The sequence below is a fragment of the Protopterus annectens genome, chromosome 10.part0 (assembly GCF_019279795.1).
Source record: "Protopterus annectens isolate FY-2018-M chromosome 10.part0, PAN1.0, whole genome shotgun sequence".
Taxonomy (NCBI): Eukaryota; Metazoa; Chordata; order Ceratodontiformes; family Protopteridae; genus Protopterus; species Protopterus annectens.
The window spans coordinates 1,385,120,641-1,385,147,541 of NC_056744.1; the positions used below are offsets into that span (position 1 = coordinate 1,385,120,641).

Consider the following 26,901-nt stretch of genomic DNA (forward strand, 5'->3'; position numbering starts at 1 on the left):
CTCCCAGTATGAAAACAGAAACTCAGCAAAAAGTTTTATAAGATGTGACATAAGTTCACATGGATATGACAAGAAACAACTGTATAAAAGTTCAAACTGCCAAACAGTGTATGCATGTAACACAAAAGCTGGAACTTGACATTTAACAAAAAAGGTGTTATACATAAAAGGTGGGAATAACAACTTTTTAATACAATGATGTTTTCATTAATGTCTTTGAATGTAAATGGCCTCACAGATAAATGGCCTCACAGATAAATACAAACAAGAAAGAGTAGTGAACTACATTAAAAATGTACCGTGCAAATAGCTGCATTACAGGAGACACACTTAGAAAGAACTGAAAGTGTGAATTTCATAAACAAAGGTTTTCAGAAAGGTTATTCAGCAGAATACCTGAGACAAAGAAAGAAAGGACTACTTATATTAATTGCAAGAGGAGCTCCAATAGTACTAGAAGATAAAAAGATGATAATGGCAGATTTGCAGTGCGAAGGGGTTACTGGCAAGGGAGGAGGATTACACTAGCATGTATTTACATTCCACCTAAAACTGCTATAATGGAGCCTAAGAAAATTCTGGGAGAAATAATCAGTTTTCAGCAAGGAATATTACTTATAGTTTGGGACTGGAAAAAACACAAAAAATCTTTGTTTTCCCGCCTTTTCTGAACTAGAATAGTCCAGTCTTCAGGCATTGCTGATCTCTTGGCTGTGTCAGAGTATCTGTGTTGCCCATATCCTTATTTGGATAGGAGGAAGCTTCTTTGTTCACCAGTGAGTGGGGAGCTCTGAGCAGCCTATCTGTCCCTTGAGGAGTGGTTCCAGCCCAGTAACTTGTAGTTTTTTGGCCGTTTTGGGCCATTTCCTATCTCTTTCAAACTCCCTGCTTTAAAGCCCGCTCTAGCACACTTTTGCACTTGTAACTGACTCAGCACAGCTCCTTGTGGTATCCTGCAGAGTTCTACAAGCAGCAGCGAGTGGAAAAGTGACTTTCCATTGATTCTAAGTATTTTTTTGCCTCCTTATTAGTGACTGCTTTTACTCGCCGAAAAGCGAGTTTTCTTAACTAAATAAGCTCTGCAAAGTTGTTTTTACTGCATTCCTGCCTGTGTTTTTGTGTTTTGCACTTTTAAAATCGTTTTTTTCACCTAGTTTAATTGGTAGGCTACACACTCAAGTGTGCTAGCCGAATTAAAGCATTTACTGTGTTTCTGTTTAAAAAAAAAAAAAAAATCTTTGTTTTCCCACCCTTTCTGAAGTAGAATAGTCCAGTCTTCAGGCATTGCTGATCTCTGGGCTGTGTTATAGTATCTGCGTTGCCCATATCCTTATTTGGATAGGAGGGAGCTTCTTTGTTCACCATTGAGAGTGGGAGCTCTGAGCAGCCTATCTGTCCCTTGAGGAGGGGTTCCAGACCAGTAACTTGTAGCTTATTGGCCGTTTTGGGCCATTTCCTATCTCTTTCTAGCTCCCTGCTTTAAAGCCCGCTGTAGCGCGCTTTTGAGCGATTTTGTGCATAGCGCAGCACCGGGCAGCGCCGGTTAATTGGGTTTAAACTATTCCCGGCTCCACAAAGTCTACTCTTCACTTTTTCCCTTGGAACTGCTTTAACACTCAAACTAAACACTCTATTCTCAATCCAAAACCTTGCACTTGCTCATATAAGCAATTTTTTTATAAGTAAAGCACTAATTTACAAAAAAAGCACTACATCCTCATGTACTCTCCTTGAGTACTTTATCCCCTATTGGTCCTTTTGTTTCAGTTACAAAGGAATTCCCTATACTATTCTAGCATGTCCAAAGGTCAGTTGCTGGTTTCCTCTCCAGTCCAGCTGGTGAATCTGGGAATATTGAGGCAATGTTACAACTTCCTCATGTACACAGACAACCCTCTCCTCCTCCCAACAAATATATGTGAGAGATGCAACCATATAGCCAAACTGGAGGCTGATCTCTCTCGACTCAGTACTGGTGTAACCAGTCAGGAGGATAAGGTAACCATACACACCACAAATCCAGTCTCACATAGACCTACCAAAACTGCAAACCAAACACATAAACACACAAAAACATACTCGGAGGCTCTAAATAAAAATCTACCAAAGCAGCAGAGACCTCCAAAGCAGACATCCAAGCAATCGCTACCCCAAAACAAAACACATGCAACACATAACTCACAAAGTCAGTGTGCCAAACAGTCACAGCCCTTAAGGCTAAACAACATACCTGATACACTTGTAATAGGTGACTCTATAGTCAGACACACTGACGCCCTGCACACCAGGCTGAACATGGATAAGGTCACAGTAAGTTGCCTGTCGGGTGCTAGAATCCGCCACATAACACAAGCACTCAGGTCACTCCAAAGCAAGTACAAATATGACTCAGTCATTGTCCATGCTGGTGTGAATGACCTGAGATATACCTCCCTGGACTACATGAAAAGAGACATAGAGGCGCTCTCTGATCATGTAGCCCAGGCCGGTATGATCCTGACCTTGAGCAGCATCTTACCCTCACCAAGAATGATGCCACAGTACAAAGACAAAATGATCAATTTCAACAACTGGCTTAAGTTATGGTGTCATTCAAAGGGGATCCAGTGTCTGTCAGCCTGTGACGACATGCTCGACAAGCCACGTTGCTTCGCAAGGTACGGCTTGCACCTGTCACCCCTGAGCTTTCGGATATTGGCAAAGGCTCTTGCCACCCCCATACTGCCTTTTTTAGGCAAGGCTCAAAAGACAAACCCACCTCCTTAGACATCACAAGTAGAAAGAAACTAAGGGTAATGCTGTACGCCAGAAGTCTAAACCTCAAGATGCACGCTCTCGATGCCCTCCTCAGTATGGAGAACATCGATGTCTGTGCAGTGACAGAAACCTGGTTCAAGGCTCCAGAGAGCACCCCAGCACTACCAGGTTATACCTCATATCATGCTTTTCGGCCCCAAAACTCAGACCGAACAACAAAAGGAGGGGGAGTATCCATATTCATCAAGGATACCCACACCTCCAGGTTAGTGGCAGTGCACGAAACATCTGAGACGATCCATGTGCAACTAACAGTGGGCAAAACTGCCTTTCAGTTTGTAGCATGCTACAGACCACCCTCTCAAACTCAGGAACCCCACTCGGTCTTCTTGAAGACACTAGAGAATATGAAGGTCGCTCCAAGCACCATCATATTGGGGGACTTCAATTACCCAAACATAGACTGGGAGCATTACTCAAGCCCCAATACCCTAGCCCAAAGGTTCCTAGAATTCATAAACTCAAATGCTATGGAACAACTAGTCACCACTCCCACAAGAGGGGAAAACATACTGGATCTGATCACCACCAACATAGGGACACAATGCTTCATACCAGAAGTATACCCCTCATTGGTAAGACCAGACCATAAATTAATCTCACTGGAAATCCACATCCCGCACCCACCCCCAGCACAAAAGACTACAGTGAAGAACTTCTCAAAAGCTAACTTCACACTTCTTACAACCGAAGTAGAATCCTTCATGGCCCCCGGGCCAGTGGAAACTACAGTCCAATCTGCTGAATCCCTCATGAACGCATTCTATGGACACCTTCAGGAATGCATGGATCATGCAATCCCAAATAAATCCAAGACCCAATCCCCCAAAGGCAGGCGTCCTGTCTGGTGGACCCCAGCCATAAACAAGCTATACAACAAAAGGAGGAAGTTACTACGTGATAGAGCAAAATCCCTAAAAGGGAAGGCATCTCTGATTAGTACTAGCAAACAACTATGATCACTCGTAAAATCTTCCAAGGCCAGCTTCGAGAGAAAAATTGCTCAAGACGCTAAAGATAATCATAAGGCTTTCTTTAGTTATGTTAGAAATATGGGTGGCAACTACCAGATATGCTCAGAGTTAGTCCTTAATGACAAAAAATACACTGAACCTACAGACATTGCAAACATCCTGGCTGACAGGTTCAGTGCAAATTTCTCCCCCCCAAAAGGACAAATATCTATCCCAACAGAGTGTTGTCTCCCTGACATCTCAGATGCCCAGGTGAGAGCCGCTCTCTCCAAAGCAAAAAACACAGCATCAATGGGACCAGACGGTGTCCCAGGCTGCATGCTACATGAAATCCAAGAAGAGCTAAACCCTCACATAAAGCTGTTTTTCAATCTCAGCCTTACTACAGGATATGTACCCAAAGAATGGCATACATTAACAGTGGTCCCACTCCACAAAGGAGGTGCTTCTACGGACCCTGGAAACTACCGCCCCATAAGCCTGACAAGCCTCGTCTGCAAAGCCATGGAGAGGATCATTATGGATCTCATAAACAAGGACATTGGGGACCTACAGACACTGGATCCTACCCAATTCAGCTTTGTTAAGGGCAGATCCTGCCTCTTGAACCTGGTAGACTTCTATGAAAGAGTCACCAAGGCCATTGACGAGGGAAAGGTAGTTCACACAGCCTACCTGGACCTCGCAAAAGCCTTTGACACAATACCCCACTCAGGCATCATAGACAAACTCTCCATCTCAAATATAAACCCCTATGTCATTAGATGCGTTGCAAACTGGCTCAAGGACAGAACCCACATGGTCAGAATTGCTGGAGCCATGTCAGACTCTAAACCAGTTACAAGTGGCGTCCCACAGGGCTCAGTCCTGGGACCTCTCTTATTCAGTATATATTTTTCTGAGGTACAGGCTAACACGGGAGGACTGTGGCTGACCAAGTTTGCAGATGACTGCAAACTGGGCGCCATAATTGACTCTTCAGCTGACACAAGCATCCTCCAAAAGGGCCTCACAGAAACGGATAACTGGCGCCAGAGCCATGGCCTTAAACTAAACGCCAAAAAATGTATAGTCATACCCTTTGGCAAAAACAAAGTGCCCACAAATTACCACATAGTTGGTAATCCACTCAGTACGGAAGAAGTAATTAGGGACCTGGGGACCCAAGTTGATAGTAACCTCTCCTTTGACAACCACAATGCCAAAGTGGTCAGAAAGACCTTCTACATAGCCCACCTTATCATGAAAGGTTTCACATCTAGATCAAGGGAGGTCATTGTGCCCCTCTACTCATCCCTCATCAGGCCCATAATTGAGTACAATGCCCCATTTGGAATATACCTGACCTGACACCTGCAGCCACTGGAAAGACCCCAAAAGTACCTCACAAAGAGGCTAAAGAAACTCCAGCTCTACTCAGCTGCATACCGCCTACTCAGAGGCAATCTATGCCTGACGTACAAAGCCATGTCCAACCCGGAATTAATGGACATGCTGCACCTCAGAAAATCCAAATCCCTTAGAACTATGCGCTCAAGAGACTTGAACCTCAGCACAGAAATAAATAGGACATGCTGGAGGGACAGATTCATAACCCAGAGGCTCCCTTCACTATGGAATAGAATCCCGGTCTATGTCAGGCAGAGTGTCCCTCACTGACTCTCTTCAAGAAGAATCTTGACGAGTGGCTGGGAGATCATAGGTTTACCCCAGGGATCACGTCTGTGTCACTGTTAGACAGAGGCACAGTAAACTAACCTAATCAAGGGCACAGTAAATTCACTCCAAAGGGTAGTGAAAGCCAACACACTCTGGCTAGGCTTATAAATGCCCTAGGGCAGATAGCCTAGTATGAACCTATGATTTGCAGCAGTGAAGATGTGTCTGGGGGGCCCAAAAGGGAAAATATACCAAAGAAGGGTAGATTTTTGAAGTAAGTTATGAAAATATTTGGCATGGAAGATGTGAATTCAGTAACAGGAGTTCAGAATGAATTTACACATTATTCCCCAAAACATAAAAACTGGGCCAGGCTAGACAGAATTTACATTTCAGATCATTCACCAATAATAGCTAAAATAAAAGCACATGGTAATGAAATAGAAATGAGACCTTGGTGCTTTCCCACCAATCTGTTGAAAAGAGGAATTTAAGGAATGGGTATTAGAGATTATTCAGGAGCTGTTGGAGAGGATAGAAACTTCTTCTGAAAATATAGCTAGGAAGTGGGATAAAACTAAGGTGGAGTTTAATAGGGTGGAAATAAATGAAAGGCAGCTATGGTTAAAAAGTAACAAGAAGTTTTTTAGAGGGACTGGCAAATGTTATATTGCAGAATAGGGGGAATCTCACAGAACAAGAGGAGGATCAACTACAGAATGCTAGGCAGAAAAATAAGGGATTACCTGAATAATGAGGGAGCGCTTAGAAAGATTGCTGTTAAGCAACTGTTTTTTGAAAACATCAGAGCACAAAAACTTTTAGCACAACAACTCAGGCAGCAGAAAGTAGAAAGAGCTGTTGCCAAACTTGGGGAGCCTATAACAAAGGAAGGTAACAAGAGATCCTGTAGAGGTATTAGACATATTTTGGGAATTCTATGACAGTCTCTATAAAGCAGAGAAATGAAAATCAAGAGAAGATACAAATGGAAAAGTTTATGGAAGAATTAAATATGCCAAGGTTAGAGGTAGATGAGACTCAATCACTAATTTAGGATAGAAGGAGATGAGAAAAAAATTGTAATGTACAACTAATCTACAGGAAAGTCCCAAGAATAGATGGTATTCCTGTGGAGGTTTGGAAGGAGAAAAAAACTGATAAATCTGGAAGGTTTTGTTTAACAGTATCTTAAGAGAAGGAAAAGTCCTATTGGCCTGAAAGAAAGCAGTGGTAGCTGTAATACCTAAAAAGGGTAAAGATCCATCAAATCCAGCTTCATACAGGCCCATTTCAATACTAAACCATGAATATAAAGCGTTCAAGTCCATAATGGCTAAAAGAATGTCAAAATAATGCCAAAACTGATAAACATGGATTAATGCAGTTTTGTGGAGGGGATGCAAACATTTGACAACATTAACAGAACATTGATGATCCAGAGGCAAGAAGAATGCAAGAAAATACCATTGTTGTTGGTAAGTCTTGATGCAGAGAAAGCATTTGACAGAGTAAGCTGGGACTTTATGAGCAAGGCAATGGAAGCATTTGCATTTCCTGAAAAAATTATAAGGTTAATTAGGAGGATATATGAGGGATCGGAGGAGAAAATTAAAGTGGGTGGGGTCCTCTCTGATGATTTCTGCTTGAGCAGAAGAACCAGGCAGGGGTGTCCTCTTTCCCCTTTATTATTTGCATTACATTTGGAACCACTGGCAAAGAAAACAAAGGACTCACAAATTCAAGGATATAACTGGTATGGTAGTCAAGAAAAGCTGGCTTTACTTGCAGATGATATTTTATACCTGACAAACCCAGAAAACGACATTACAGTGTTGTGGAACATTTTGAGACGGTTTCGGATCTTTTCAGGATACAAAATTAATGAAAGTAAAACAAAGGCAATAGCAGTAAATTATGTACCCACACATGAATTAGTTCATAGTAGGTACTAGGCTATTGGCCCTAGGGCTTATATAAGCCTAGCCAAACGGTACCCTGGCTTTTGCCACCCAAGAAAATTATTTTCCTGTGCCCCTGTCAAGCAGAGCCACAGAAGTGATCCCGGGGTGAATTTCCCATCTCGCATCCAATCATCAAGATTTTTCTTGAAGAGTGCTAATGAGGAACTTTGTTTGATATAGATAGGTAGTTTGTTCCAGAGTATGGGACGTCTCTGGGACAGGAATCTATCCCTCCAGTATGTTCCGTTTACTGTGGTGACAAGGTTTAGGTCCCTAGAGCATGTAGCTCAGAGGGATTGGGATTTCTTTACGTGGAGCATGTCCAACAGCTCTGGGTTTGACATAGCTTTGTATGTTAGGCAGAGATCGCCTCTGAGTAGGCGATATGCGACAGAGTAAAGCCAGAGTTTTTTTTAGATGGTCTGCATACGGCATCTTTTTGAGGCCGGTAATCCTCTTTGTGAGGTATTTTCCAGTTGTTGTAGATGTCTTGTGAGGTACATACCAAAAAAGGCATTGTACTCTATAATGGGTCTAATGAATGATGAGTAGAGGGGAACAATGATCTCTTTTTTCCTGGATGAGAAACCTTTTCTGATGAGGTGTGCCACGTAGAAGGATTTCCTGACTACCGTGGCAATGTGATTATCAAAGGAGAGACTAATGTCCACCTGTGTCCCAAGGTCTCATCACACTTTCAGTGTTAAGAAGACTATCGCCTATGTAGTAGTTCATGGGTACAGAGTTTTTACCAAAAGGGATGACAATGCACTTTTTGGCATTGAGCTTGAGGCCATGGCTTTGACACCAGGCATCTGTCTCAGTGAGGCCCCTTTGTAGGATGTCCACATCGTTAGGAGTTTCGATTATGGCTCCTAGTTTGCAGTCATCTGCGAACTTTGTTAGCCAAAGACCTTCTGTGTTAGCCTGTATTTCAGAGAAGTAGATACCAAACAGGAGAGGACCTAGGACTGAACCCTGTGGTACTCCACTTGTTCATAGGTTGGTACTAGGCTATCAGCCCTAGGGGCCTATACAAGCCTAGCCATAACAATTCCCTGGCTATTTCTTCCCACACTATTTACTTCCCTGGACCCCTGTCTAGCAGGGCGACTGATGTGATCCCCGGGGTGAATTTCCTTTTTCCCCATCCAATCGTCAAGGTTCCTTTTGAAGAAGGCCAAAGACGCACTCTGCTTGACATGTATGGGCAATCTATTCCAGAGTCTGGGGAGTCTCTGGGTTAGGAACCTACCCTCCAGCATGCTTTGTTTATTGTGATGACAAGGTTTAGATCCCTGGAGCGTGTGGCTCTGAGGGATTGGGATTTCTTTAAGTGTAGCATGTCCAACAGCTCTGGGTTTGACATGGCCTTGTATGTTAAGCAGAGATCGCCTCTGAGTAGACGATATGCAACAGAGTATAGCTGGAGTTTTTTAAGGTGGTCAGCGTAGGGCATCTGCTTTAGGCCTGTGATTCTTTTAGTGAGGTATTTCTGTGGCCTTTCCAGTTGTTGCAGATGTCTTGAGAGGTACATACCAAACGGGGAGTTGTATTCTATAATGGGTCTAATGAGGGATGAGTACAGTGGGAAAATGACCTCCTTTATTCTGGATGAAAAGCCCTTAGTGATGAGGTGTGCCACATAGAAGGATTTCCTGACTGTTGTGGCGATGTGGTTATCGAAGGGGTGACCACTGTCCACCTGTGTCCCTAAGTCTCTTATCACACTTTCGGTGTTTAGTGTACTGCCCCCTATATGGTAATTCATGGGTACAGGTTTTTTCCCAAAGGGGATAACTATACATTTCTTGGCATTGAGCTTGAGCCCATGGCTCTGGCACGAAGCATCTGTTTCTGTAAGGCCCTTTTGTAGAGTATCCACATCATTTGGGGATTCAATAATGGCTCCCAGTTTGCAGTCATCTGCGAACTTTGTTAGCCAGAGTCCCTTAATGTTGGCCTGTACTTCAGAAATGTAGATGCCAAACAAGAGCGGTCCCAGGACTGAACCCTGAAGTACTCCAACTTGTCACTTGTCTGGAGCTGGATTTGGAGTTGGCTACTTTTACAGAGTGGGTTCTATCAGTAAGCCAGTTAGCAACCCATTGGGTGACGTAGGGATTAATGCCCAGTTTAGTAAGTTTATCTATGATTCCAGAGTGGTGGATGGTGTCAAAGGCCTTGGCAAGGTCTAGATAGGCTGTGTGAACCCCCTTACCCTTGTCTATGGCTCTGGAGACTGATTCGAAGAAGTCAGTCAGGTTCAAGAGACAAGATCGGCCCTTCAAGAACCTAAACTGGGTGGGGTCCAGTGTTTGAAGGTTACCAATGTATTTGTTTATAAGTACCATGATAATACGCTCCATGGCCTTGCAGATAAGGCTCGTCAGACTGATGGGACAGTAGTTTCCGGGATCCAAGGTGGATCTCCCCTTGTGGAGTGGGATAACTGTAGTTCTGCGCCACTCAGTGGGCACGAAACCTGAGGTAAGGCTATGATTAAACATGACACTTAGGTGAGGTGCCAGTTCATACTGTAGTTCATGTAGTACACAGCCCAAGATGTCATCTGGTCCCATGGATGCTGTATTCTTAGCTTTGGAGAGTGCGTTTTTTTTACCTATGTGGCCATCATTACCGGAATTTGGCAATCTTCCGGTATTGAGATGGGCCATTTAGGGGGTGAGAGGGGGGTGAAGTTGGCACTGAATCGATCTGCCAGGATATTGGCAATATTCTTGGGATCAGTACATTTAATGCCATTCTGTTTTAGCTCAGAGCAGATCTGAGCATTGACATAGTTATAGAATGCCTTGTGGTTGTCTTTGAAATCTTTGGCAATTTTATTTTCGTAACTAGGTTTGGAGGATTTTATAAGGGATCTCAGTTTCTTACTGAGGCTGGTAGGGGAGGTTTTTGCATCCTGGTATTTTACTCTTTTCTGCAACAGTTTCTTCCTTTTGTTGTAAAGTTTGTTTATGGCAGGGGACCACCAGATTGGCTTCCTTTTTTTGGATGAGACCATCTTGGCTCTATTTGGGATGGCATGATTCATGCATGAATGGATGTGCTCGTACAGTGCCTTAGTGTAGGATTCAGCAGTTGAACTTTCAGTTCCCGTCTGCATGGATGTCAGGAAGTTTGTCACTTCTGACTTGAGTAGCATGAAGTTGGCTTTGGAGAAGTTTTTTATGGAGGTTTCCTTACTGGGGGGTGGGGGTGGGATGTGGATGTTAAGGGTGATTAGCTTATGGTCAGACCTGACTAACAAGGGGGTGACCATAGGTGAGGTCCATCGATTTCCCATGTTGGTAATGACCAGGTCTAGGATATTGGAGCCCCTGGTGGGACTATGGATTAGTTGATCCAGGGCGTTGGAATTTATGAATGCCAAGAACCGCTGGGCAAAGGTGTTGGTACACAAGTAGTTTTCCCAGTTTATGGCAGGGTAGTTAAAATCACCCAGTATTAGGGTGTTTGGTTCTATCTTAACATTTTCCAGTATGTTTATAAAGGTTTATTGAGAATCCTGGGGCATGGTGGGGGATCTGTAGCAAGCTACAGTTTGGATTGCAGTCTTACCTAGTGTTAGTTGCACCTTGGGAATTTCAGACTCATTTTGTTGGGCAACTAGTCTGGTGGTGTGAATATCCTTGGTGAATACTGACACTCCTCCACCTTTAGTGTTTTGGTCCTGGTTTGGTGGCCGTAAATTGTGATAAGAGTTGTAGCCTGGTATTGCAGGGGTGCTCTCTGGAGCCTTGAACCAGGTCTCAGTTACTGCACAGATATCGATGTTCTCCATTTTTAGGAGTGCCTCGAGAGAGTGCATTTTGAGATTTAGACTTCTAGCATTGAGTCGCATTACCTTCAGATTTTGCATGCTTCTACCGGTTACGGTGGTGGTTTTGTCCTTTGAACTTTGCCTAAAAAAGGCACTATAGGGGTGACAAGAGCCTTAGCCAGTAACCTGAATCCCAGGGGCGATAGGTGCAGACCATCTCTGGCAAAGCATCGTGGTCTGTCAATCATGTCGTCCCAGGCAGACAGACACTGGATCCACTTTGAATGACACCAGAAGCTTAGCCAATTGTTTTAGTCAATCATTTTGTCCTTATATTGTGGTATCATTCTGGGCGAAGGCAGGATGCTACTCAGGGCTAGGGTCGCACCTGCCTGGGCCACATGATCCAAGAGCTCTTCCATGTCTCTTTTCATGTAGTCCAGGGAGGTACGTCTCAAGTCATTCACTCCAACATGGACAATGACAGAGTCATATTTGTACTTGTTGTGGAGTGACTTGAGTGCATGCGTTATGTGGCGGATCCTGGCACCCAACAGGCAGCTGACTGTAATTTTCTCCTTGTTCAACCTGGTGAGTGGGACAACAGTGTGCTGGACTATAGAGTCACCTATGACTAAAGTGTTAGGTACATTGTCTTGCCTTAGGGGCTGTTGCTGGGTGGCACACTGGTATTGTGAGCTATGTGACACTTTGGTTGTGATTGGTGTTTGTTTGCGTGTCAGCTTCAGAGGCCCTTGTTGCTTGGGCAGGTTACAGTTAAGGACCTCTGCATATGTGGATTTAGTGTTGCTATATGTGGGTGTTGGTGGTATGGGTTTAGAAGGGCTATGTCACTGGTCTGAAGTTGGATTTAGAGTCTGCTACTTTCACAGTGTGGGCTCAAAGTCAGTGAGCCAGTTGGCAACCCATCTTGTGACATAGGGATTTATACCTAGTTTAGTGAGTTTATCTATAATTCCAGAGTGGGGGATGGTGTCGAAAGCCTTGGCGATATCTAGATACGCTGTGTAAACCACCTTACCCTCATCTACGGCTTTGGTGACGGCTTCAAAGAAGTCTATCAGGTTTCGAAGACATGATCTGCCTTTTACAAACCCAAACTGGGTAGGGTCCAGAGTTTGGAGATTACCAATGTCATTGTTTATAAGTTTCATGATGATATGCTCCATAGCCTTGCAGACCAGGCTCATCAGGCTAATGGGGCGGTAGTTCCCTGGGTCCATGGTGGCTCCCCCTTTGTGGAGTGGGATAACCGTTGCTGTGCACCATTCAGTGGGCACAAAGCCTGAGGTGAGGCTATGATTGAACATGGTACTTAGGTGGGGTGCTAGTTTGTTCTGTAGTTCATGTAGAACGCAGCCTGGGATGTTGTCAGGTCCCATGGATGCTGTGTTCTTGGCTTTGGAGAGTGTGTTTTTTACCTGTACAGCCGTGATTACAGGAACTTTGCATTCTTCCGGTATAGAGATGGGCCCTTTAGGGGATGAGAGAGGGGTAATGTTAGCACTGAACCTATCTGCTAGGATGTTAGCAATATCAGTTGGTTCTGTATATTTAGTGCTATTGTGCTGTAACTCAGAGCAGATCTGAGTGTTGCCATTGAGATTCTTGACATAGCTATAGAATGCTTTGAGGTTGTCTTTAGAATCAGTGGCGATTTTGTTTTCGTAACTAGCTTTGGAGGATTTTATGAGGGATCACAGCTTCTTATGGAGGCTGACCACAGAGTTCCTCCAATCATGGAATTTTACACTTTTTTGCAACAGTTTCTTTCTTCTGTTGTAGAGTTTCTTTATAGCAGGGGACCACCAGATTGGCTTCCTTTTTTTGGAGGATAGCATCGTCGTTCTGTTAGGGACTGCATGATAAATGCACTCGTGTAAGTGCTTATAAAGTGCAATAGTTCAGGAATACCCATGTTTATGGGGACATGATAAAATGAAGTACTTAGGAGAACGGATTAAAAATAATTCTAGAGTGACAATTAAGGATATGTGGGAAAAGACTAAAAAAAGATAATACGAAAACTGAGAAAAATGGAAGATTTTTATATGGATATGGATAGTAAGATAAGCAGTTAAAATGTTTTAGTCCCATTAGTGTTATACACAGGTCAGGCATATTTTTATTAACCAAAGGAGAAGTTGTGGGTAACAATTAATAAAGAGCTGAATGACTATCTGGAAGGAGAAGATGGAAAGATTCAAGTGGGATAACCTGATTCTACCAGAAGAACAGGGTGGAATGGAATTACCCAATTTGAAGGGGTATTTCGGAGCTACAGAGTTAAGACTCCTTTACATAGGGCACAAGCAGAAAACTACATTTCATAGTGGAAAGGGATGATGATGAAACAGAGGGGAAGCTCAAGAAATAGAGAAACTGTGATTTTGAATGCAGGCTTTTAAGGAGAATAACTATAATCATACAGAATACTATAGCCATAAAGTAGCAGAAAGTACTCTAAGAACTAAACCAACACAGGAGTGAAGAAAGGAGATTCTGCCGATAGGGATGATAGTGATACATACAATAGGCAATAGGGGGCTGGAATTTATTGGAGAAAATTGGCAGGGGAACCAATGTACTGGGAGCAAATAACTAGGGAAAGATGACAGAATGGGAAGATGCCATGAATTTATTTGGACTGCAGGTTAGAAATTGCCTTCCCTATCAGGGACTGATATCAGACTATAGGCAAAGAGAAAGAAATGGGGGGGTTCTAAATGAAAGATAAGCACTGGTAATTTTTTTCATAGAATCTAGAACAGAAGCTGCCATTAGAAAATGAATAATTAGTAGAACATAAAAATATTGCATGATAAGTTTAAGAATCAATCAGGGAAGGTTAGAAAGGCTTGGGAAGAGAGACTGGATAAGCAATTCACAAAAAACAGTGGAAGCATATATGCATGTCTTCCAAATATGAACAAAATCTAGAAGATTTAGGATTTTTGTGGGGCAATGTTTACATTTATGTTTTTATACCTCAAGAAGACTCCAGAGAATTTTTCCTCAGGCAGACAGCAAATGTTGGAGGTGTGAAGGGGAAGAAAGAGGTAATTGGGAACATATTTTCTGGGAGTACAGTGAGTAGGCAGACTCATTCACTCCGGAGCAGCTCTTTTGAGTGTGCACCTTTAACCCCTTGTGGGCGTGGCTTAAGCCTTTAAAAACTAAGTTATCACCTTAGAGTTCTAGAAAACTCTCATTGAAAGAGGTCAAATATCAATAGAGTTGTGTTTGCCATCACATATGGCTCAAGACAAAATATCCTGGTACCTTGTAAGTAACATGGTTTTGGAATTATTAATGCAAATATGAACAATCCATATTTGACGCCTAGAGGAGCAGTAGGGGTTAACTGCAGAAGACGCCTGGAGGAGCACTCGGCTGTAATGGGATTCCATGCGGGATGCATTGCCAGAGATGCTGAGTGGGCAGAATGGTCTGATGAGGGAGATGATCTTTCAGAGCTATGACACAATCGGAACTGCCTAGACATGGCAAGGCCTTTCTGTGTCCAATTACGGTGGCTATCAAAAACGCAATTACTAGAAAATCAAAATCTAAACCAATTATACTGGAAGTAGTGAATATAGTAACAGAGATAAAACAACTGGAACTAAGATCTTTAGATAAAGGTAGGAGCAACCTAAATAGGAAAAAAATGGGAATTATGGGAACAATACATACAGGGGAGGAATGAGGTTTAAAAGGCGGCAGGATATAAATGACATGTAAAGTCTGAGTATGAAAAATTGGGTAGATTATAAGTGATGTATGTTTGAAACTGGGAGTGTGTCAATATGGTTTGTGATGTAAAATGCTTGTGACTAGCATTGTGTTGGTGCCGTTTATTTTTGTTTATATAAATGTATGCTTGTCTATATAGTAAGTGATGGTTTCATTAATAAAAATGTTTCTTGTTTAAAAAAAGGCAGGGATTGAATAATTTATGTAATATTGCTTAGGTTATATGATATATAGCAACACATGTGAAGTATAATGTCTGCTGCGTTAATATAGTTTGATTACTTTTATAAGAATGTAAATTTGTCTGTGTCACAAGTGATACTGCAATACAGGTATTTGAAAAAAAATGATATGCCATGGCATGAGACATCAGGCTAAATGATCATACTGATCCATGGCAGGATACACCAGATTAAAAGAGAATGACTAGCCCCTCTCCATCTCAGTCTGAGTGAAAGAGAAACAAAAGCAGCCACTACCACAGCACACAAGAATATGCAAGTGTAACTTGCCTGGCTTACAAACTCCTAAAGCAAACACTGGATGGAGAGACTGTCCAAGTAAAAAGGGGCAATGAGCAAAGCCCACTGAATTCAAGGACTACAAATATGTCAACCACTACCTACTCTACGATGAAATATCAAAATTCACTTATGACATCAAAACAGTGACAAGCCTCACTAAGACATTCTAAATTCAGAGCTAAAAGTCACTACTAAAATCAAGGATCATGGAAAATTAAAAAGAAAAACCCTAGTTTACCACCATAAATAAGAGCTACAACAAAAGAAACAAACTCCTTAATTTATAGAGCAGACCAAAAACACCTCTTCTAAAGGAAGATACAAAAAATGAATATGCCTGAAAAACACTATCATATCCACAAGGGAGGAACTCAGGCTGGCCTCTCTCACCAAAGATAATTATAACTCTTTCTTTAGCTACATTAAAAAACTAAGAAACAATACTTTATATTGTTCTGAGCTTGCTCATAACGATGCCTTCTGCTCTGACCCAAGAGACAATGCCAATATCCTTGCAAAAAATGTAGTGCCAATTTTAATCCTGAGACTTTTATCCAAAGTCCTGAAATACACGAATCCCTTATCCCTCCAATTACCTATAAAAGTCATTACCTGTAAGTGTTAACCAAGACCAAAAACACTTCCTCCATGGGACTTGACAACATACTTGGTTGCTTAATTAATGTTAAACATGCCACTGAAGACCTATTCCTGAAACAATTTAACCCAAGTTTAGATAGTAGTTTTGTCCTTGATTAAGTGCTGCATTGTACTGGTGATGCTTCTCCATAAGGGTGGCCTTATAACTGACACAGGTAATTACAGACCTATCAGTCTAACAAACCTCACCCGCAAAGCCATGGAACTTACTATATCTGACGTTAAACTACGACATCAAGATAATTATTAGATTTGACCCCCAGCAATTTAACGTTGTGAAAGGTAGATCCTATCTGCTGAATCTGATAAACTTCTTCAAAAGGGTCATGGAGGCTGTACACAGTGGCCCATGGTACAGATGGAGTATCTTGACCTGGCCAAGGTCTTTGATACCATTCCCCATGCCGGCATCATAAAGAAGCTGTTCTACAAATCTAACCATGTATGGTAAGATGGATAACAAACTGTCTGAAAGACAGGATCCATACAATGTGACCTGCAGGTGCTTTATCAGAAAGTAAAAGTGAGCAGTGGTGTCCTTCAAGGCTCAGTGCTGGGACCTTTCCTTTTTGGCCTTTACCTCAAACCTTCAAACAGAGCATCAGGTCTCTTACTAACAAAATCTGCCAATGATTATACACTGGGTTTGTTGTTAGGGCAACCTCCTGACACCCAAAACCTTTCAGAAGGAACTCTCCCCAGTAAACTTTTGGTGTACTAAAATGGGCTCAAACTAAATGCTAAACGGTACATCACTTTTGTTAGTCAACCATTCCCCTTCATAATATTCTGCAGACAGCACACCATTTCAAAACAAATATGCAGTCTGGGCCCAGTCTGCTTGGGCTGATAACTCCCTTACTTTTGACCATTATGTGACAACAGCTGTCAAGAAATCATTTTACTTAGTACAGCTAATTACCTCTTTTAACCTTGATGATATTCCTTTGACAATCACTCCATCAGAACAAACTTCAAGGAAAGTGCCCCCTTTAGGATGTATTTCACTAAACAGCATCAACCAAATCGAAGGACTCCAAAGTTATCGAACCAAACAAATCACAGGCTTAAAGTCCATAAGCTATAAAGAGAGACTGGAAGCTCTATTCCTTTATTTGGCATCTGCTAGACTTTTGAGAGCTCTCTGTTTCACTTACCATACCACTAAGACCTAATTGCCCTGGACCTTTTCATGCAAACAAATGGATAACTTAGTAGGTTATGACATAGTCTAAAAATATGTGACCAACATAAAACAAAAAAGATCAGCTCAAGTCAACACAGAAGATGTAATTTAAACTTCCACTCAAGCCTTCGCATAAAATTTCTGGGTTGACGGAGCTGGTCTTTTTTTTTTTTTACCTTCTGTATCTCCTTTACCTTCTGTATCTCCTTAAGTCCATTAGCTCCACTAACACTACAAGCAGGGACATAAACAGGTTTATAACCCAGCACCTCCCTAATCTCTGGAATAAGCTTCTCCTGCATATTAAGCAGTGTGGCTCACTATCTTCTTTTACACATAACCTACATGACTAGATGGGTGTCACACATTTACTCCAATATTGATAAATACGGCTGCCCTGGAGAAATGAGGTGCAGCATGATGGAGGGTACTGGCAAGACAATCTATGAAACCCACTGAAAACATCTCCCACACAGATAAAAAAATACACAAAGAGCACATCTGTCGATGGGGTATCTCTGCAGTGGGTAACAGTTATGAAAAAAATCCCAAGTAGTACTATTAGATCACTTGTAAGGCTAAAGTCAGAAAGGGCAAAAAAATGAAAGTTCAAATGGCAAAGGACACATAACTTAAGAAGTTATACTCTAAGCAACAATGCAGAATATGTGAACCAATAACCACATAAATGACTGTGGCAAGTGTGCAAAATGGAGATAATTTTGAAGCAAGCAAAAGCGGTAGCCACATCCCTGGTGGAGTGATGTCTTACAGTCATTTTTTCAAAGGGGAACAAGTGGCCTGGTAACAAACCACAAAGAAAATAGAAATCCACCTGGACAGAGTTTCCAAGCAATTGCTACTCCATCGCACCCTTTCTGGGACAAAATATGAAAACTACTCAGGCTTCCTTAATGCAGGGCTCTCTTCAGCTTTAGCCTGGATCTGGCAGTGTACCTCCAAGGCATGAGCGACTCTCTCTATGGTTCTGCACCAAACAGGAAGGTGAATGGACGGTTTAAGGACAATTCTGGCAATTTTAGGAGGAAATGTGACTTAAATCTAAGGAGCAACCAATCCTTGTGAAAGAAAAAATGTAGATCCCCTAAAGGGCCCTGAAATACTAAGATCCTGTGACAGACAGCAAAACAGCATCTTTCAGGAGGTGAACTTCAGAGTGGCAGAACCAGCAAGCTCAAATGGAGAATGGACATCATGCACAATGAGGAAATTTTAGTTCTGAAGAAGGAGAATTGTTTTAGTGCTGAACACAGACGCAGAGCCCTTTTAAGAAACTGCTTGACGACCTAAAGCTGGGCCACAGTCATGCTCTCATCAAGGTCATGGTGGGCAGAAATGCCACAATCATACATTTGACTTCACAATAATTAAGATCCAGATAGTACAACTGTAAGAGTTCTCATTATAACATGCAAACAGAACAAATGTGGAACCATGTGCCATCTCTTGGTGACTTCAATCAATTCTAAGACATCAACAGGAAATTCCAGTCAGAGCAAACGGCTCAGGGAGGACTTTTCCTGTTTTAAAGAGATCAAAGGCATTATCATAAAATTTGTTAGCAGGAGCCCCCTGCCCCCAACAGCAAAGGGTCCTGGTAAGGGACGAAGGTCCTTCTCTCCAAAAACTCTACCGCTCTGGCTAGGACCTTGGTGGAAACTGTGGAAGAATGGGAAAGACTAAACTGTAGTATTAGTACTGAAAAAGTGATACCAATCCAGCGCAAACTGAGGGAACTGCCTGTGTGAACCCCAGACAATGCTGTGCCAAGTAGGCAATCCATCAAGTCTATAAAAATATCCAATAGTCCTACATCAGAAAGGGCATGACCCCCTGGAGAATCATCATTCAGAAATTTACATTCATTTGACACTGGACTTGCCTGTACTAAGCTTTTTATTTGATAACTGAGCTGTGAGTCTATGCTCTTTTCTTATGCAAGTTATTGCATTGTATTTAGATTACATATTATATGCTCATCCTCTATAAGAAAGTGCATATGTTTTTGTACTAGTAAATCCTTAAATGCTTTTTGAACTACTGTGAACAGAGCTCTGTATACTCACAAATTAACTGCATGCATGCAATTTAGATGGCTGAATAAGGCCTATGGAACAGTTCCCTTATTCTATAAACACATACATGAATAAAATACTGGAAGTGTTCACCAAAGTCACTGAGGGCCAGAAAGGGATAGAAAGCTTGCATCTTTTTCGGAATGTAGAAGAGGTGATAGTAGGACACATCCACCTGTTTTAATAGCTTTGTAGAGATGGTTTGACCCAGAGTGCAGTCCTTTGTAAAGTAGAACCTATGAGCTCTAAGATGTGGTCATTCAAGACTACGTCCAGTGACATGATCATATGTACTGACTGTCAAATCAAGTAACACAGAATCTACCCAGAGGGAAATTTGAGGGCAAACAATTGGGAATTACAATTAGGAAGGCAACTTCTAAGTCAGTAACACCTTTCCAGGGGACTTGGCCAGCAGAGCTGGGCAGCAAACATTGTCTGATTCTTGGGAACCTTCCTCATTCTACATGGGGTCATCTTCTTTGAAAAGAACTAAACCTGGAAGTAGTAGAATAAGGGCTCAAAACTGCCATGCAATAAAAAAAAAAAAACCTTCATGTGGTCAACAGCTGATCTTTCTTTTGGAAGCTCTCAAAACAAATCATGGGAGGTCTGTCCAAAGAGGATTTCCCCCAAGATGATGGCACTTAGGAAGGCCTACTTGAAGTCAATCATAAGGAAGTCTGAGCTACACCATCCTATGGTAGTACATTCCTGTTAGCTTCCGCAGTGACAGCATCAGCACATCCATCATTACAACAGGCTAACTGAAACACAGTGAAGAAGCCATGGAAAGGATCTTAATAAATTCCTCAATTCTAGAATCAAGATGTCTGCCAGATTCTCAGTTACCCAATTCACAGGGAAGGAATGAAAACTGGACAACTGAGACAAGAACACAAGGGACACAAGATTAAAAGTGGCAGCAAAGAAAACTCTCCATAAGTAAAAGTGCTCTGGTCTCTAGGACCTGGAAAGGAGTGTGCCACAAGTTGTTACAAGTCAGGATGTCACTATATTCAAACAGAAGATAAGCAAATACCAGTCTTTTATATCCAGGAGGGCCCAGAAATAACAAGATGGTCACAGACTGCATGTGACCAGCTTCAATACCATTTTCTTTAGACTACACCATAGGTACATTATCTCAGACCACATGATATACATTATTAGCACTGACACAGGCATGTTGTAGCAAACCTCTTATGGCTATACAAACATATGTGACATCCAGCCACTTTTAAAGAGTTAATTTTTTACTTTATCTGAGTTAAATTTTTTTTATATATACCCACACCCACATACCATTTAACAAGAAGACTCTTCTTTCTGGGCAGTGCTTCAATAACAAAGCCACTTAAAACGGTCTAAGTTTAAATATCAAAACATTTCTCAGACTTCTACTTTGTTTCAAATACCAGGCAACAGCAGTGTAGTATTACAATTTCTGTATGCTCAATAAATGAAAACTACATACTTCAATACTAAGCGCTGTCTAAGTATCTAACTAGTTTTCTATGATATCTTTTAAACTCAGAACATGTGGGAAAGTCTGTAATTTGCAGGTAGTGGTGCTGCGGTAGCGTTGTCGCCTCACAGCAAGACGTTGTCCCGTTCCATTCTCAGCTACAGCGTCTTCTGTGTGGAGGCATGTGTGAATGGGCGTGCCTTCGTTGAAGGTTGTGCGTCAGGGCTGGTAACTCGGCACGTAAAAATCCACTACCAAACATTAGTGGACCGGAGTTCCGCTGTGGCAACCCCTAACCAGGATAAGCCGAAAGACACAACAACAACAACAAAAAAAGTGCTGCCACTTTAGGAAAAACTTCCAAGTTGGTCTCCTCTTTATAATTCTCTTGCACCTCTCTGGTTATCCATTTGGTGGAAGCACCACATAAATTGTCATGAAATCAAAAGAATCACTGAGATCTAGACTTCGGGGCATTTGTAATTATTCCTAAGCAACTTTCTATCCTCTGCATGAGCAGCAAAAGATCTAGTTTGCTCATACTGCCTTATGACCAGCAGCGGCCTTAGGTCAACTGGTGCCCTAGTTAAAAGGGCTCCACGGCACGCCTATGCCTAAGGCCGGCTATGCTTATGACCACTACCTTTGGCTGCCTCTCTCTGAAACATTCTCACTCCATGCTTTTTATTCTCCTCCTCTACTTCTTTACATAAAAGGGATACTTACTGTCTCGACTAACCTTTTAGTCTCTCTTCAGGCTAAAGTAAGGAAGAAGAGGTTGGAAGTCTACTCATTAGTCTGTGAACTGCCAGTACCTGCACTGGCAAGATTTTCATCTTGCAAGAGTTGTTTATGTCTATGAAGCAGCCATTGCGAATGCTCAGATTTGTTCCTAAGGCATACAGTAAATTCTCAGTTAACTGGGACCCATGGGGATTGGTAGATGAAAGATAATTGTAGTTTCTGGTTGCTTGAGTGTTACTATTAAAAATAGGCCTGACTAATACTGCACCCTATACTACTTGTTTGGTTTGACTTGTTCTCAGGTGGCAGAGAAAGGGAATTTATTCCTATCTTCATTTTATTTTAAAACTCTAAAACCATAGGGTATGTTTCTGTGGGGGGAGAAAAGTTTCTTTTTTTTTTTGCTGGTTGCTTGAGTTTCGGTTAACTGTGAGTTTACTGTATACCATCTGAAAAGGCATAACTTGATTATATGGCTGTCAGTAATTAGAAAAAGTCTCACATGCTAAAGTTTCCAATGCTTTGAAAATCTCTTTAATTATATAACTGCACTGTGAATACAATTATCTGAGGAAACTGCCAGTCTAGAAAACACAGCTTCAGTGCACTAATCACATGATGAGTTATTTTATCTATTCCCTTCCCAACCTCAGGAAGTGCATACCTCTCGGTTGTTGAGTATTTTGCAAAAAACACCAATTTGTATATCAAAAACAGGCTGTCATCAAATAGCTGATTTTAAAGTTTTTTTTAGCAAATCGTAGGTCCGGCTACATTCAGCCAATGAGCTAACATGGGCAGGAGCTATATGAAACTATTACTGTGGACAGAGAGACAAAGACAGAGAAAGAGACAGACGGAGGGACCACTGTAATTTCACTTAGTCTCTTCATATCCCTAGTGTCTAAGAAATCAAAGAAGCACAAAGTAGAAGTGGCTAATTGCTGAGCACCAACCATAAATGACTCCTCTCTGTAATAAACAGTCTAAGAGTGGGTTACAAAGCTGCCTAGGCTTGATGACGAAGCTGAATAATGGGCTGCTCCACACGTTCATCCACCCCTTCAACACTGGGTCACTGTAGCAAAATGCGCTCATAAATCTCCACTCACTTAGGTTTCCACATTAACTTGGTCACCTTCAACCTTCTCAGGGCATGTAAGTGTTATGTATTATTACATTTCTATTTGTTCTAAGACTGAGTAGAAAAATGTGAACACTTTGGAAGTGGGTTGCATTTGTACTGATTTTATTCTAGCTGGAGAAGCTTTCTGTATATTTAGCTTGTGCCCTTTAACAAGTAGGAGGTTCATGTATGTAATTCCAGTTGCTAGGGCTTTGGTATATGCTACATTCTTGTGAAAGACTGATTAATATTACAAATACTTACTAAGTAACGGTTTTATAATGTGCTTAGCAGTGCAGTGCTATGTTCTAATATTTACTATATACAGTTCTACAGAGGTGTAGTACTGTGGTTCTCTACCAGTACACCTCCTGCTAAACCAGTTTTGACCTTATATTGATAAACTGTTACTTTCTCTCTACTCTTAGAATACACCATCTTCTCTTGCTTTCACTCACTATGTTCTTTCCTCCATCTCTAGGAATCAGCTAACTTCTTATGTATTAACTTTATTGCCTCCATATAATATTTTCAGTTAAGCAGAGTTTTCTCTTTTTCTTTTCCTTTGCAGTTTGTGGACATTACATCAGTCCCTGTCCCTTACACAGCAGCAACTCTGCCACAAGGCATACCTGTGCAAAAGACTTCACTGAGAATACTATCACTGTGCAATGTAAGCAAGTTTAACATAAAGAACTGTCCTGTATACTAACTTTAACTAGTCAAATAGCTGCTTGCCGTGTGCTGGAAAGTGGCTGCGAGATTCCAAAAGGAGTAGTTATTTCACTTGACGGACAACTTACCAGATTGACCACAGCACTTAATTCGACCATTAAATCACAATGTGTAAGTCCGTTACCTCATATCCTTAGCTTCTTATCTGCATGCAGTAAAGGTAAGAAAACTTGTTTTACTTTGTGCCCCTTTGCTATTTGTAGCAGCATCCATAAACTAAATGGTCTCTGTAATAAATGACCCGCTTTGCTTCATTCCCCTACCCTACTCCAAATTCCCACTCTACCATTTTACTTCCCCACATACCCCTATCACTTGTGACACCTATTCCCTTATACCTTTCCCATATCAAACAAACACTCCAGTTTCTATTCTCCTACTTCCTACTTCATCTAACATTCAGCATCATTCCCAACAGCCATTCTTCTTCCCATACTGCTTTGCACTATATCCTCTCCTACTCCAGCCCCTCTCCAACTCTACCTAGGCTATGTAGTTCCGGAGCAAAACTACCTCTTCCTTTCATCCCTGCGATCATCTCTCCTATACTACAATCAGAGCATTTATAACTAATCTCCTCCTCCATAGTATCGTTTGGCCCTTCCCTTATGTCTCTATGCTACGTATACTCCGTTACCCTCAATCTCTCTATACACACTTTACTTACTTGTTGACATTTGATAACTGGGAAATTCTGACTGGGTAGGTACCCACTTTTAGCTGAGGCCCAGGGAGCTCCAAAGTATGACAAAAACATTTTAAGAACAATAATTTTACAAAAACTTTTACAGTTTAAATAATTACACTAAATTACACATAATGTAAAAACATTGTTTTAACACAGCTTGTATGACAATTATTTAATAGTTTGAGAAATGTTAGCCAATTTAGAAAAGTTAGTATAATATAAATAGCAACTGCAATAAGAAGATGGGAAAATAGGGTTATGGTATATTTAGATAGAGAGTAGGGGAAATGAAATCAACTGAAGTAAGGACGTCAGTAAGAAGTGCAAGGTATGAAAAGGTACTAGTTCATATTTAGGGATATGGTCATCCTGGGATTGAGCAAGAACAGAGCCAGATTTTGGCTATGAAGTCTTTCAGAATGATTTTAAAGACTGGAGGGAGGGTATTGACCTGATGCATACAGGTAAGGCATTCTAGCCCTTAGCAACAAGGTATGAGCTCAGACCATGCCCAGCAGATCTGACAGGTTTGTGGACAGAGAAGAGTTTTTGGTTGTTGGATAGTAATAACCAAGTGGAAACATAGTTGTGTAAAGTGGTATTAAGTGCTGGGCAAGCGGATGGATGCTGGATAATTTCATACGTGATAAGAAACTGTGTATATGCTAATAGATGGTGTAATTCTAACCAATTTAGGCTTTTCAGTGCTAAAACGTGTGGGGAACCAATTTATAATAGCACTATTCAAGTTTTGCTTTTTGTGATGCTTGACGGTTAGTAAGGATGCGAGTGCCACAAAGTCATGAGAAGAGGTAAGTAGTAGCAAGTGAAATTTTAGTTGCATAGTTGAGAAAATTTGCTTTACAGAGCCAAAACCTTTGCTTTTGGTGAGTTTTTTAATGCAATTTTGTATATACAGGTCAAATTTAAGATTATTATTACTATCATCCCTAATAATTTACTATGAGAAGTGACTGCAATGATTGCATTATTAAGAGAGAGAATTTTATTTTTATTTATTTTTTTTTCATGACAGAGGTATTTGTGGAAGCAAATAAGTAGTTTGTTTTATTTGGTGGTTAAGTATGAGTTTTGAATTACAAAGTCATGTTTCAGTGGCTGTTAAAGCTTCTTCAGTAATTTTTGGAGATGTGCCTATGAGTGTGCCATCATCTACATATTATATTAGGAGACCTGTTGTGTGGAGTGTGTATGTGAGAATTTTAAAGAGGAGGTTACCAAGGGCACAGACCTGTTGCACACCGTTGGTGACTGGGAGGTATGGAAAGAGGGTGGAGTGCTATTTTACTGACTGATACCCACTGAACAAGTCAGTTCTGAACCATAGAAGGATAGGTTAAGACAGAACTAGTGAGGACATATGAAGCATAAGCTTGCCGTGACAAACTGTTTCAAAGGCTTTAGACAAGTCTAGCAGTAAGGAGACTAGTTTGCAGTTATTTCTAGTTATTAGGGCAAGTCTGCAAAGAAGAGAAGAACTTGAGCTTCCTCTGCTTGTTAATAGGTTCATAAGAAGTCACTAGGCTAGAGGCCCTAGAGCCCTTACAAGCCTAGCCATGTTAATCCCAAGTTGCCTCAATTGTCTTTGGTTAGATGGACGTAATTCGCAGAGTGCGTCTACGATAAATGCATACTACCCCTGTCCATGAGGGACATGGGTACCTCCCCAGGGTGAATTTGCATTCTCCCATCCATTTTTCCAGGTTGCGTTGAATAGGGTCAGTGAGGAGCTCTGCTTCATGTGAATTGGAAGTTTATTCCAGAGTAGTGGCAATCTCCGGGAGATATACCTGTCTCTCCAGCATTTTCTGTTAATGTCACAGGCTAGGTTAAGATCTCAAGAGTGAGTAACTCTTGAGGTATTTGACTTGCAGATGTGCAGCACATCCATCAGGGCAAGGTCAGAGACTGCCCTGTAGGCCAGGCACAAGTCACCTCTCAGCAGCCTATACAATACAGAGTACAGTGACTGGGCTTTCGGTCTATGCATGCAAGTCATGGTTTGGAGGCCCTGTATTTTCTTGGTGAGAAACCTTTGTGGTCTTTCCAGCTGCTGCAGGTGTCTGGTGAAGTACATGCAGGAAAGCTCTGTACTCTATTAATAGTCTGATGAGGGTCAAGTACAGTGGAGATATAACATCCTTAGACCTGGATGCAATGCCCTTACTTATGAGATATGTAATGTAGAGGTCTTTCCTTACCATTGTGGAAACTTGGTGGTTGAAGTCAAGACTCCCCATCTACCTATGTTCCCAGAACTTGCACCAATGGGTTTAAACTTGGGGGGGGGGGTGCAGTCAATATTGTAATTAGCAGAAAATTCTGTTTTACCAAAGGGGATAATAATGCACTTTTTGCATTTAGATTTAGACTATGGCTTTGGCACCAGCAATTTGTCTATGTTAGCCCCCTCCTGTAATATATCAACATCATAGGGGGTACTCAGTGACTGCACCCAAGTTGCAATCATCAGGGAACTTGGTAAGTCAAAGGCAGTCTTCTTCGGCCTAGACTTCTGAGAAAAGGTTTCCGAACAGTAAATGGCCTAGAACAGATCTTTATGGTGTGCTACTGGTGAAGGGTCTACTGGTAGATGTGGAGTCACCAACTCTGACGGTATGCATATGTCAATGAGTCAACTGGATACCCATCTAGTGCCGTAAGGGTTAATCCCC

The 26,901-nt window shown here is 41.6% G+C and overlaps 1 protein-coding gene across 4 annotated transcripts in view; it reads right to left on the reverse strand.

The window, feature by feature from the left end:
* Positions 1-26,901, reverse strand: part of ZNHIT6 (zinc finger HIT-type containing 6) — a gene marked incomplete at its 5' end in the record, with an annotated part of 1,270,195 nt that overhangs the window by 423,858 nt on the left and 819,436 nt on the right.